Source organism: Phascolarctos cinereus, unplaced genomic scaffold, assembly GCF_003287225.1.
Source record: "Phascolarctos cinereus isolate Bilbo 61053 unplaced genomic scaffold, phaCin_HiC Scaffold_4;HRSCAF=312, whole genome shotgun sequence".
NCBI classification, from domain to species: Eukaryota; Metazoa; Chordata; class Mammalia; order Diprotodontia; family Phascolarctidae; genus Phascolarctos; species Phascolarctos cinereus.
The window spans coordinates 641,468,193-641,480,043 of record NW_027555847.1 but is presented as its reverse complement, the minus strand read 5'-3'; positions in this window follow the sequence as shown (position 1 = coordinate 641,480,043).

Here is an 11,851-nt window from a genome sequence, read left to right as displayed (position 1 = left end):
GGTTTACAATACACACTCGAAGGGAGTAAAGACATTTATAGTCTGTAGTCCTTTCAAATAAAAATTCAATTCAATGCAGCAAACATATAAAATTTAAATGGGACATGACTGCTAACTTTGTGAAGATTACAGTCTTAAGAAGCAAACACAGATAAGTGTAATAATAATAATAATAATAATAATAATAATATAACTTGCATTTATATATCTTTTAAGGTTTGCAAAATGCTTTACAAATATCCATTCATTTTACCTTTCTAATAAGGAAGTAGGTGCTATAATTAACCCCATTTTAGGGATAAGGAAACTGAGGCACACAGAAGTTAAATGATTTGCCTGGGGTCACACAGATAGTAATTGTGTAAGGCTGGATCTGCACTCAGTTTCCTGACTCCAGCTCTCAATTCATGGTGCCACTTCCAATCACAACAATATATACTAAATGAATAGTAGTGCAAAACAAAGTTTTAAGATAGCTTTACCAATTGGGGAGATTGAGAAAGTATTCATATAAGGAATACGTTAGTTTTGAGCTTCCAATAATGAGTGAGAATTTAACAAAGATAGAGAGGGAGGACATTCCAGACAGAGGGAACACATAGAACAGTCAGGAAAACAGAGCATTTTTACTTATTTAGAGCACATAGACTTTTGTGAGAGATCCTTACTGTATTGCTCTGTCAATCTTATTTGTTAAAGAAATTCTACCTAGCTTATTTCTACTGATAGCCTTTTAATGAGACTATAACACATTAAGTCGATAGGACAGTCCTCTTTCTACCTGGGAATCTTTTTTTTTTCCCCCAATAGTGAAGGTATCATTTTGGCAGGCTAAACCCTACTTTAAAACCAAAACAAACCAAAACCAAAAATTGTCTAGTCACTAAAATCTATTTAATGGGGACTAAAAAGCCAATGAATGACTAAGGCAATTCTTAGCCTATTACAAATATACATATTTTTCAAAAATGACTCATACATTAAAATGTAATTGTGAATGTTGACTTTGTATGATACACAGTTACTGCTGAATAGAAAGTGGTAATGGATTATGGATTTATACCAGCTCTGTGCCCAATGGATCCTCTCAAACAGCCACCAGAACATAGAAGAAAAAGTAGTTTTCTTTTTCTGAGTAGGAAAACAAAGAAAAAGAAAAACAGTCCTCTGCTCTATTGAATAGGAAGGAGAGACACAGAGTAGGCCCAAGAAATGTTGGCTTTCCTGACCACCAGGGAGAGAAAAAGAGAGAAGAGAGCAACATTTTCTCCTATGTCTATTAAGAATAAAAAAGACATTGGGGCAGCTAGGTGGCACAGTGGATAGAGCACCGGCCCTGGATTCAGGAGGACCTGAGTTCAAATCCGGCCTCAGACACTTACTAGCTGTGTGAGACCCTGAGCAAGTCACTTAACCCCATTGCCTAGCCAAAAAAAAAAAAAAAAAGAAGAATAAAAAAGACATCTAAGAAGAAAGCTGAGATCACTTATGTCTTTAAGCCCTGACTACAGCTGTGTATTTGGTCAGGTCCCATGTTACTTTCTTGCCCAGCAGATCAGTGCTGGTCAAAGAAAGGTTAGGAAAGACAAGTTAATTAGGTGCTAGAATTAATGGTTACAAAACTCTGAGGAAAAGTTGGGGAAGCATAATAAAAATATGCACATATACTATTCTCCTCTTGGGAGGCTGGCTTGGGAAAGCTGATCCTCAGAGTCCAAAGCAGGCTTTAAGGCACCATTGGGTTAGAAAGAATTGTCTGTTTGGTTTCTGCCTTGCTTGCTAACTGGCTGTCAATCAGGCTTCTATGATATTGTGATATGAAGAGTGAGCTGATTGAAACAGCTCTGGACTCATTGTGAAGTCCTCTCCCTGCTCTGGGCCTTTACAGATGCTAAGGCAGATCAGAGGGCAAGACGTCATTGGACCAGTCTGCTGTTCAGCATCAGCTCCCTCACAACAATCTGTTCCACCTTAATCAACCTCATCGTGGAGGCCTCCCCCAGAAGGCAGTCCCAATGCTATCTTTGCTCTGGAGGGGATTTGGGGAAGGCTTGACTGAGATGTTAGTTCCCCATGTACAGGAGCTGTTTGGGAAGAGAGAGAGAGAGACTGCCCTGAAAGCTCTGCTAGTCACAAGAAATCTAAAGGATGTGTGGCTTACCACACATGTCTAGCAATAGATACCACATGGCAAACTTGCTCTCCATCCACTATGACTGAGGCGGGCAATAAGGACATCGTGCCAGGATGCTGAGGTTTAGAGAGCACTGATATCACTCTCCAAAAGCACAGGAACAACTGAACTTAGCAGCTACTGAGTGAGCAGGAGTAGTTAATAAAACTAGGAAGGTACCAAATAGCATGGGCTTCCTTCCTATCACTTCCCTTTCACCCAAGCTGCTTCATTACATGTTCTCGAGCACCTCCTTCCTCCCCAGCTGGTACAATCCACCACAGGATCGTTCTTTGTCTCCCTTCCTTACTTAAATTTGTTTTCAAAAAGTGATTTGTGGTCAATATCAATAATTCTTAACCTGGTATATATTTTGTAAATTTGGTCCCTGTGTGTAAAATGTTAGATATGGCTCTGGGTGGAAGGAGAATAAGAGTCCAACCTTCATTCATTTATTTATTTATTTTATTCATTCATTCATTCATTCATTCATTCATTCATTCATTCATTTGTTTGTTTGTTTATTTATTAGAGTCTAGCACTTTTGTTTTGCAGATGAGCTCAATGGCACAAGTATTATTTTATGTCAGACCATACTTGACCCTACGGATTTTTGTGCATGGGATTATCTTCGTAAAGATACTAGAGTGGTGTGCCATTTCCTTCTCCAGTGTGTCCACATTTTACGGATGCAGAGTTGAGGAAAATAGGTGTTAAGTGACTAGCCTAGGGTCACACAGCTACTAAGTGTCTGAGGCCAGATTTGAAGTTAGGTCTTCCTGACCCCAAACCCAGCACTCCATTTACTGTTCCACCTAGCTGCCCCATCTTCATTTTACAAATGAGGAAATGGAGACCCAAAGAAGTAAAGGAGCTTTTTTTTTTTTTTTGCACAGGGTTCCAGCGTTATTAAATAAGTGATAGAATTGTAATTTAAATGAACGACTTCTAACGTGCCAGTTGTTATACCTGATACGCTATATCTTGCCAACTCTCTCAGATATAATAGTTCTTTCTTCTGGAGTAACCCTTCTGTGAAATATTGATGGGGCTTGGTGGCTCAGTGAATTGAACCCTGGGCCTAGAGTCAGGAAGGCCTGACATCAAAGCTTATTTCAGGGGTGGAGACAAGATGCCAGAGTAAAAGCAGTGACTTGCTTGAATTTTCCCCAAAACCCCTCTAAAAAATGGCTATAAACAAATTCTAAAGCAGCAGAACCCACAAAAACACAGAGTGAAAAGGATTTCCAGCCCAAGACAACCTGGATAGTTGATCAGAAAGGTATATTGCACCAAGAAGGGAGAAGAACATAGTTTGGCATGGGTGCACAGACAAGGCAGGCCTCAGTGAACCTGGAGCAGGCCTCAGAGGAATGAATCACTGCAGCTTTGGTGGTTTCCAGAACTCTCAATCCATGAACACCAAAGATAACTTAGAAGGTCAGTAGGAAAAGTCTGTGTGGTGAGAGAGAAGCCCAGGGTCCCAGCTCCAGGCCCCAAGCGTGGCCCTGGGGTGGCAGCTACCTCTGGAGCTTCCAGCCCACAGAATGAGGGGGAATCAAGTGGCTGAAGAAAGTGGGATTGCAGAGATATCTTTGTTGGTGCAGGATTCTCTTGCTTTGCCTGTGCTTGGATCTAGGTCACAGTTCTGGGTGGCAGTCTTAGGGCATGGAGGAGCACTAGCGTGGTAGAGCTTGTAGCGGCTGTGAAGAGAGAATCCTCTTCACTGTTCCAAGACAGAAAAGAGTGCTTGTGGTCACTCATAGACCAGAGCACAGGCCAGAAAAGGAGGAAACACCTTGCCCCTGATCATAGCACCTTGGAAGAACTGAAAATTTACAGGTCCCTAGAATTATCTCTGAAAACAGCTGCACAAAACCCCCAAAGCTTGAGACAGTACATTCTCCACACTGGAAGCAGACCCCTACCTTAAAAAGAAGTTTATAACTCAAATAATTGGCTGGGATCATGAGTAAGTAGTGCAAAAAGGGTCAGACCATAGAATCATACTTTGGTGACAAAGAAGATCAAAACATACAACCAGAAGAAGACAACAAAGTCAAATCTCCTACATCCACGGCCTCCAAGAAAAATATGAATTGGTCCCAGGCCCTGGAAGAGCTCAAAAGATTTTGAGAAGCAAGTAAGAAGTAGAGGAAAAACTGAGAGTGATGCAAGAAAATCACAAAAAACAAGTCAACAGCTTGCTAAAGGAAACCCAAAAAAATGCTGAAGAAAATAACACCTTAAAAAATAGCCTAACCCAAATGGCAGAAGAGGTCCAAAAAGCCAATGAGGAGAAGAATGCCCTTAAAAGAAAAATTGGCCAAATGGAAAAGGAAGTCCAAAAGATTACTGAAGAAAATACTTCCTTAAAAATTAGAATAGAGCAATTGGAAACTAGTGACTTAATGAGAAATCGAGACACTGTAAAACAAATCCAAAAGAATGAAAATATGGAAGAGAATGTGAAATATCTCATTGGAAAAACAGCTGACCTGGAAAATAGATCCAGAAGACAGAATTTAAAAATTATTGGACGATCTGAAAGCCTTGATCCAAAAAAGAGTCTAGACATCATCTTTCAAGAAATTATCAGGGAAAACTGCCCTGATATTTTAGAACCAGAGGGCAAAATAGAAATTGAAAGAATCCACTGATCTCCTTCTGAAAGAGATCTCCAAAGGAAATCTCTTAGGAATATTGTAGCCAAATTCCAGAGTTCCCAGGTCAAGGAGAAAATACTGTAAGCAGCCAGAAAGAAACAACTCAAGTATTGTGGAAACACAATCAAGATAACACAAGATTGAGCAGCCTGTACATTAAGGGACTGGAGGGCATGGAATATAATATTTCAGAGGGCAAAGAAGGTAGAATTACAACCAAGAATCACCTGCCCAGCAAAATTGAGTATAATCCTTCAGGGGGAAAAAATGATCATTCAGTAAAATAGGGAACTTTCAAGCGTTCTTGATGAAAAGACCAGAGCTAAATAGAAAATTTGACTTTCAAATACAAGACTCAAGTGAAACGTGAAGAGTTAACAGGAAAGAGAAATCATAAGAGACTTAGTTTGAACTGTTTACATTCCTGTATGGAAAGATGATATTTGTAACTCATGAGTCCTTTGTCAGTATTAGGGTAGTTGGAGGGAAAAACAATTATATGTATGTATGTATAGACAGACAGACAGACAGACAGACAGACAGACAGACAGATAGATAGATAGATAGATAGATGTCATAGGGTGAGTTGAAGATGAAGGGGTGATATCAGGAAAATAAAATTAAGGGGTGAGAGAGGATTATACTGGGGGAAGGAGAAAGGGAGAGGTAGAGTGGGGTAAATTATGTCACATGAAACAGAAAAGGAAAAGCTTTTACAGTGGAGGGGAAACAGGGGAACAGGAGAGGGAATAAGTGAATCTCATTCTCACAGGATTTGACTTAAGGAGGAAATAACATACATACTCAATTGGGTATGGAAATCTACCTTACCCTATAGGAAAACAGGAGGGGGCGAAGGGGACAAGAGAGCAGGTGCATGATAGAGAAGAGGAAAGATTGGGGGAGGGGGTAATCAGAAGCAAACACTTCTGAGAAGGGACAGGGTCAAAAGAGAGGATAGAATAAATGGGGGAACAGGATAGGATGAAGGGAAATATACTTAGTTTTTCATAACATGACTCCTATGGAAGTATTTTGCATGACTACACATGTATAACCTGTATCAAGTTGCCTGCCTTTTCAATGAGGGTAGATGAGGAGGGAGGAAGGGAGAAAATTTGTGACCCAAAGTTTTAAAAACACATGTTAAATATTCTTTTCACATGCAACTGGGAAATGAGAAATATAAGAAATGAGGTATAGAAATCTATCCTACCCTGCAGGAAAATAGAAGGCTAAGAAGATAAGAGAAGGCAGGGAGAGATAGAAGAAGGGCAGATTAGGGGAAGGGGTTTACAGAATGCATCTCATCTTGGGGTGGGTGGAGGGAAAAGATGGGGAGAAAATTTGGAACTCAAAATCTTGTGGAAGTGAATGTGGAAAACTAAAAATAAATACATCTTAAAAAAAAATTAAAAAAGCTTACTTCAGACACTTGCAAGTTGTGTGACTCTGGGCAAGTCATTTAATTTTTGTTTGCCTCAATTTTTTTTTCATCTATAAAATGCAGGTAATAATAGTACCTACTTTGCATGCTTGTTCTGAGGATCAAATGAGATAATAATTGTAAAGCACCTAGCACAGTGCCTAACACATAGTAAGTACTATATAAATGTTGTTATTATTATTTTTAAATATTTTTTTTCCTTTATGAAGTTCTACAATAAAGATTAGTATGGATCTTAACAACAGCATGTTAATAGGTGAAAAATAGTTACCACAGCACAGATAAAAGTCTAGGTAGAATTTAATGGACAAATATTCTTCAGGGATGTCAGCCCAAGAGTTATAGAAAGCCCTTAAGAATGACATCATAAAGACTTCTGCTTCCAGAAGCCAAGATGGTGGAATGAAAAGATAGATGCTCTCACTCTCCCCTATCAACCTCTGAAAACCCAGAAAATATCACCCCAGAAAAAACAAACCCTGAAACACCTGAACTAGAAGAAAGACGGGGAGCAGCAGTGCAGCAGCCCAGCAAACGGGTTTCCCAGTGCCTCAGCAAAAATAAGGGAGTCAGAACTACAAGGGGCCCCAGACGGATAAGTATCCTGTGGCATTCATCTGAAAGGAAGTGAAGAAAACAAGCTAAAGGCTTCCTAAATCCCCGACCTTGCTGATTCCAACCCAACAACAGGTGAGCTATCTGAACCCTGCAGCCTCCAATTGTGAAGAAATCCTGAAGCCCAGGTGGTAGAGCAGGCAAACACCAACACCTGGACCTCCGAGTGCCTCAGCGAGGGCAGAGGGAACCAGTGGAAACCAGCTCAGAAAACCACCAGGCGCCTCAGCACTCCACCACAAAGGAATCTCCCGGTGCATTAGCAGAAACGAGGGAGACAACACTGCAGGGGGCCCCAGGCAGATAAACACCCTGCAGGGCCCATCTAAAAGCAGCTGAGGAAAGCTAAAGGAAAGGAAAAGCAGGCAACCTAGAATTGCCTGAAAGTTACAGCCTTTTTGATTCCAGCCCAATACGAGGTAAGCTGCCAGAAACATACAGCCTCCAATTGCCAGCATAAGAGGCCCCAGCATGCAAAGCCAGTGACCAAGACCTAGGCTTCCAACACAAGAAGCTTGGGTCAGTACCCTCTGTTCCCCAGCAGGAGAGCTCAATCTCTTTAAAGGCCAGGGAATAAAGAAACACCATGAGTAAAAAAAAAGTACCATAGATTTGTATTATGAGAAGAGTGAAAATCAAGACAGAAATTCTGAAGAGGACAACATTGTCAACAAACCCACATCTGCAACAACAAAAGGGAATATGAACTGGTCTGAAGCCCAAAAAGCCTTCTTAGAAGAGCTCAAGAAGGATTTTAATAGTCAAATGAGAGAGGTAGAAAGTCCTTCAAAAATACAATTGGCCAATTGGAAAAAAAATACACTGAAGAAAACAAGTCCCTAAAAAACACAATTGGCCAATTGAAGAAGGAAGGACAAAAACTAACAGAAGAGTATACTGAAGAAACAAGTCCCTAAAAAACACAATTGGCCAGTTGAAGAAGGAAGTACAAAAACTAACAGAAGAAAACAAATCTGTTAAAAACTAGAATTGGACAAATGGAAACTAATGTCTCTATGAGAGAGCAAGAATCAGTCAAACAGAAACAAAACAATGAAAAAATAAATGAGAAGGTAAAATACCTCATCAGTAAAATAACCGACCTGGAAAATCGACTCAGGAGAGACAATTTAAAAATTATTGGACTACCTGAAAATCATGATGAAAAAAAGAGCCTGGACAGTATCTTTCAGGAAATCATAAAGGAAAACTGCCCGAAGTCCTAGAACCAGAAGGGAAAATAACCATAGAAAGAATCCACCATCACCACCTGAAAGAGATCCCAAATTGACAACACCAAGGAATATAATAGCAAAATTCCAAAATTACCAGATGAAAGAGAAGGTGCTGCAAGCAGCCAGAAAGAAACAATTTAAATATCATGGAACCACAGTCAGGATTACACAGGACCTTGCAGCTTCTACATTAAAAGACGCAGGGTGGAACATGATATTCCATAAGGCAAAGGAGCTTGGAATGCAGCCAAGGATCAATTACCCAGCAAAAATGAGCATCATTTTTCAAGGGAGGAGGTGGATATTCAACGAAATAGGAGACTTCCAAACTTTCCTGATAAAAAGACCAGAGCTCAACAAAAAATTTGATCTTCAAGTACAGGACTCAAGAAGGACTTAAAAAGGTAAATGGGACAGAAGGATACAATATGTTGTTAATAAGGGGGGGGGTTTAAACCCCTACAAGGGAATATGAGACTTGCAACCCTTGAGAACTGTATTGTTATTACACCTTGTTAAAGGAGTATACATAAAGAGGGTGGATATTAGTTGACTTTGATGTAATGATTAAAAAAAAAATCTAATCAAGTGGGTTAAATGGATCCAAATAAGTGGATCAATCTGATCTTAGAAAATGTACTGAGAAAGGAGGAGGCAGACAAGGGTAAATTACATTACAGGAAAAGACACAAAATCCTATTACAGCAGAGGGAAAGAAGAGGGGGGGAGCATTGTTTGAACCTTACTCTCATCAGATTTGGCTCAAGAAGGGCATAATATAATCAGTTAGGTATAGAAATCTAACTTGCCCTATAGGCAGTAGGAGGGAAAAGGGGAAAGAAAAGGGAGGGGGGAAAGAAGGGAGGGAAGAAGCAGTAAGACTAAAGGGGAAGAAAAGGGAAAGGGATAATAAAAGGGGAGGGACTGAAGGAGGCGTGGTCAAAAGCAAAACACTAGTGAAGGGGAAAGGAAAAAGGAGAAAGAAAAGCATAAATGGGGGAAAAGGATGGAGAAAAAGACACAGATAGTAATCATAACTGTGAATGTGAATGGGATGAACTCTCCCATAAAAGGAAACGGATTGCAGAATGGATTAAAAACCATAATCCTACAATATGTTGTTTACAGGAAACACATTTGAAAAAGAGTGACACATACAGGGTAAAGGTAAAAGGCTGGAGCAGAATATATTATGCATCAGCTGAAGTAAAAAAAGCAGGGGTAGCAATCCTGATCTCAGACAAAGCAAAAGCAAAAATAGATCTAATCAAAAGAGATAAGGAAGGAAACTACATCCTGCTAAAAGGCACCATAGACAATGAAGTAATATCATTACTAAACATATATGCACCAAATGGTATAGCATCCAAATTCTTACAGGAGAAGTTCAGGGAGTTACAGGAAGAAATAGACAGCAAAACTATACTAGTGGGGGACCTGAACCTCCCTCTGCACTAGATAAGTCTAACCACAAAATAAACAAGAAAGAAGTTAAGGAGGTGAATAGAACATTAGAAAAGTTAGGTATGATAGACCTCTGGAGAAAACTGAATGGGGATAGAAAGGAATATACTTTTTTCTCGCAGTACATGGCACATACACAAAAATTGACCATGTACTAGGGCATAAAAACCTCACAATCCAATGCAGAAAGGCAGAAATATTAAATGCATCCTTTTCAGATCATGATGCAATAAAAATTATATGTAATAAAGGGCCATGGAAAGATAGACTAAAAATAATTGGAAACTAAATAATCTAATCCTAAAAAATGATTGGGTCAAACAACAAATCATAGAAACAATCAATAATTTCATTCAAGAGAATGACAATAACAATGAGACAACATACCAAAACCTATGGGATGCAGTGAAAGCAGTTCTTAGGGGAAGTTTTATATCTCTAAATGCTTACATAAATAAAATAGAAAAAGAGGAGATTAATGAATTGGGCATACAACTAAAAAAACTAGAAAAAGAACAACTTAAAAATCCTCAACTAAACACCAAATTAGAAATATTGAAAACCAAAGGAAAAATTAATAAAATTGAAATTAAGAAAACTATTGAACTAATAAATAAAACTAAGAGCTGGTTTTATGAAAAAAAAATAAAATAGATAAGCCTTTGGTTAATTTAATTAAAAAAGAAAGAAGAAAACCAAATTACTAGTATCAAGAATGAAAAGGGAAGCTACCACCAAGGAAGAGGAAATTAAAACAATAATTAGGAATTATTTTGCCCAACTATATGCCAACAAATTTGACAATCTTAGTGAAATGGATACATATTTACAAAAATATAAATTGCCCAGATTAACCGAAGAGGAAGTAAAATACTTAAATAACCCCATCTCAGAAAAAGAAATTGAAGAAGCCATTGATGAACTCCCTAGGAAAAAATCTCCAGGGCCAGATGGATTTACATGCAATTCTATCAAACATTTAAAGAACAATTAATTCCAATACTATATAGACTATTTGGGAAAATAGGTGAAGAAGGAGTCTTACCAAATTCTTTTTATGATACAAATATGGTGTTGATACCTAAACCAGGAAGAGTCAAAATAGAGAAAGAAAATTATAGACCAATTTCTCTAATGAATATAGATGCAAAAATTTTAAACAAAATACTAGCAAGTAGATTGCAGCAACTTATCACAAGAATAATACACTATGACCAGGTAGGATTTATACCAGGAATGCAGGGTTGGTTCAATATTAGGAAAACTATCAGCATCATTGAGCATATCAACACAAAACCAACAGAAACCACATGATCATCTCAATAGATGCAGAAAAAGCTTTTGATAAAATACAACACCCATTCCTATTAAAAACACTAGAAAGCATAGGTATAAATGGAGTCTTCCTTAAAATAATAAATAGCATTATCTAAAACCTTCAGCAAGCATTATATGTAATGGGGACAGGCTAGAAGCATTTCCAATAAGATCGGGGTGAAACAAGGATGTCCATTATCACCACTGTTATTCAATATTGTACTGGAAACAGCTTTAGCAATAAGAGAAGAAAAAGAAATTGAAGGCATTAGAATAGGCAAAGAAGAAACAAAGCTATCACTCTTTGCAGATGACATGATGATATACTTAGAGAATCCTAGAGAATCAAGTAAAAAACTACTTGAAATAATAAACAACTTTAGCAAAGTTGCAGGCTATAAAATAAACCCACATAAATCATCAGCATTTCTATATATTACCAACAAAGCCCAACAGCAAGAGATAGAAAGAGAAATCCCATTTAAACTTACTGTAGACATTATAAAATATTTAGGAGTCTACCTCCAAAAAACCCAGGAACTCTATGAACACAATTACAAAACACTTTTCACACAAATAAAATCAGATCTAAATAATTGGAAAAACATCAGTTGCTCATGGGTAGGCCGAGCTAATATAATAAAAATGACAATCCTACCTAAGCTAATTTACTTATTCAGTGCCATACCAATCAAACTACCAAAAATTATTTTATAGAGTTAGAAAAAATAATAACAAGATTCATTTGGAAAAACAAAAGGTCCAGAATATCAAAGGAACTAATGAAAAGAAATGCAGGGGAAGGTGGCCTAGCAATTCCAGATCTTAAATTGTATTATAAAGCAGCAATCATCAAAACTGCTTGGTACTGGCTAAGAAATAGGGAGGTGGATCAGTGGAATAGGTTAAATATGCAAGACACAGTAGTCAATGA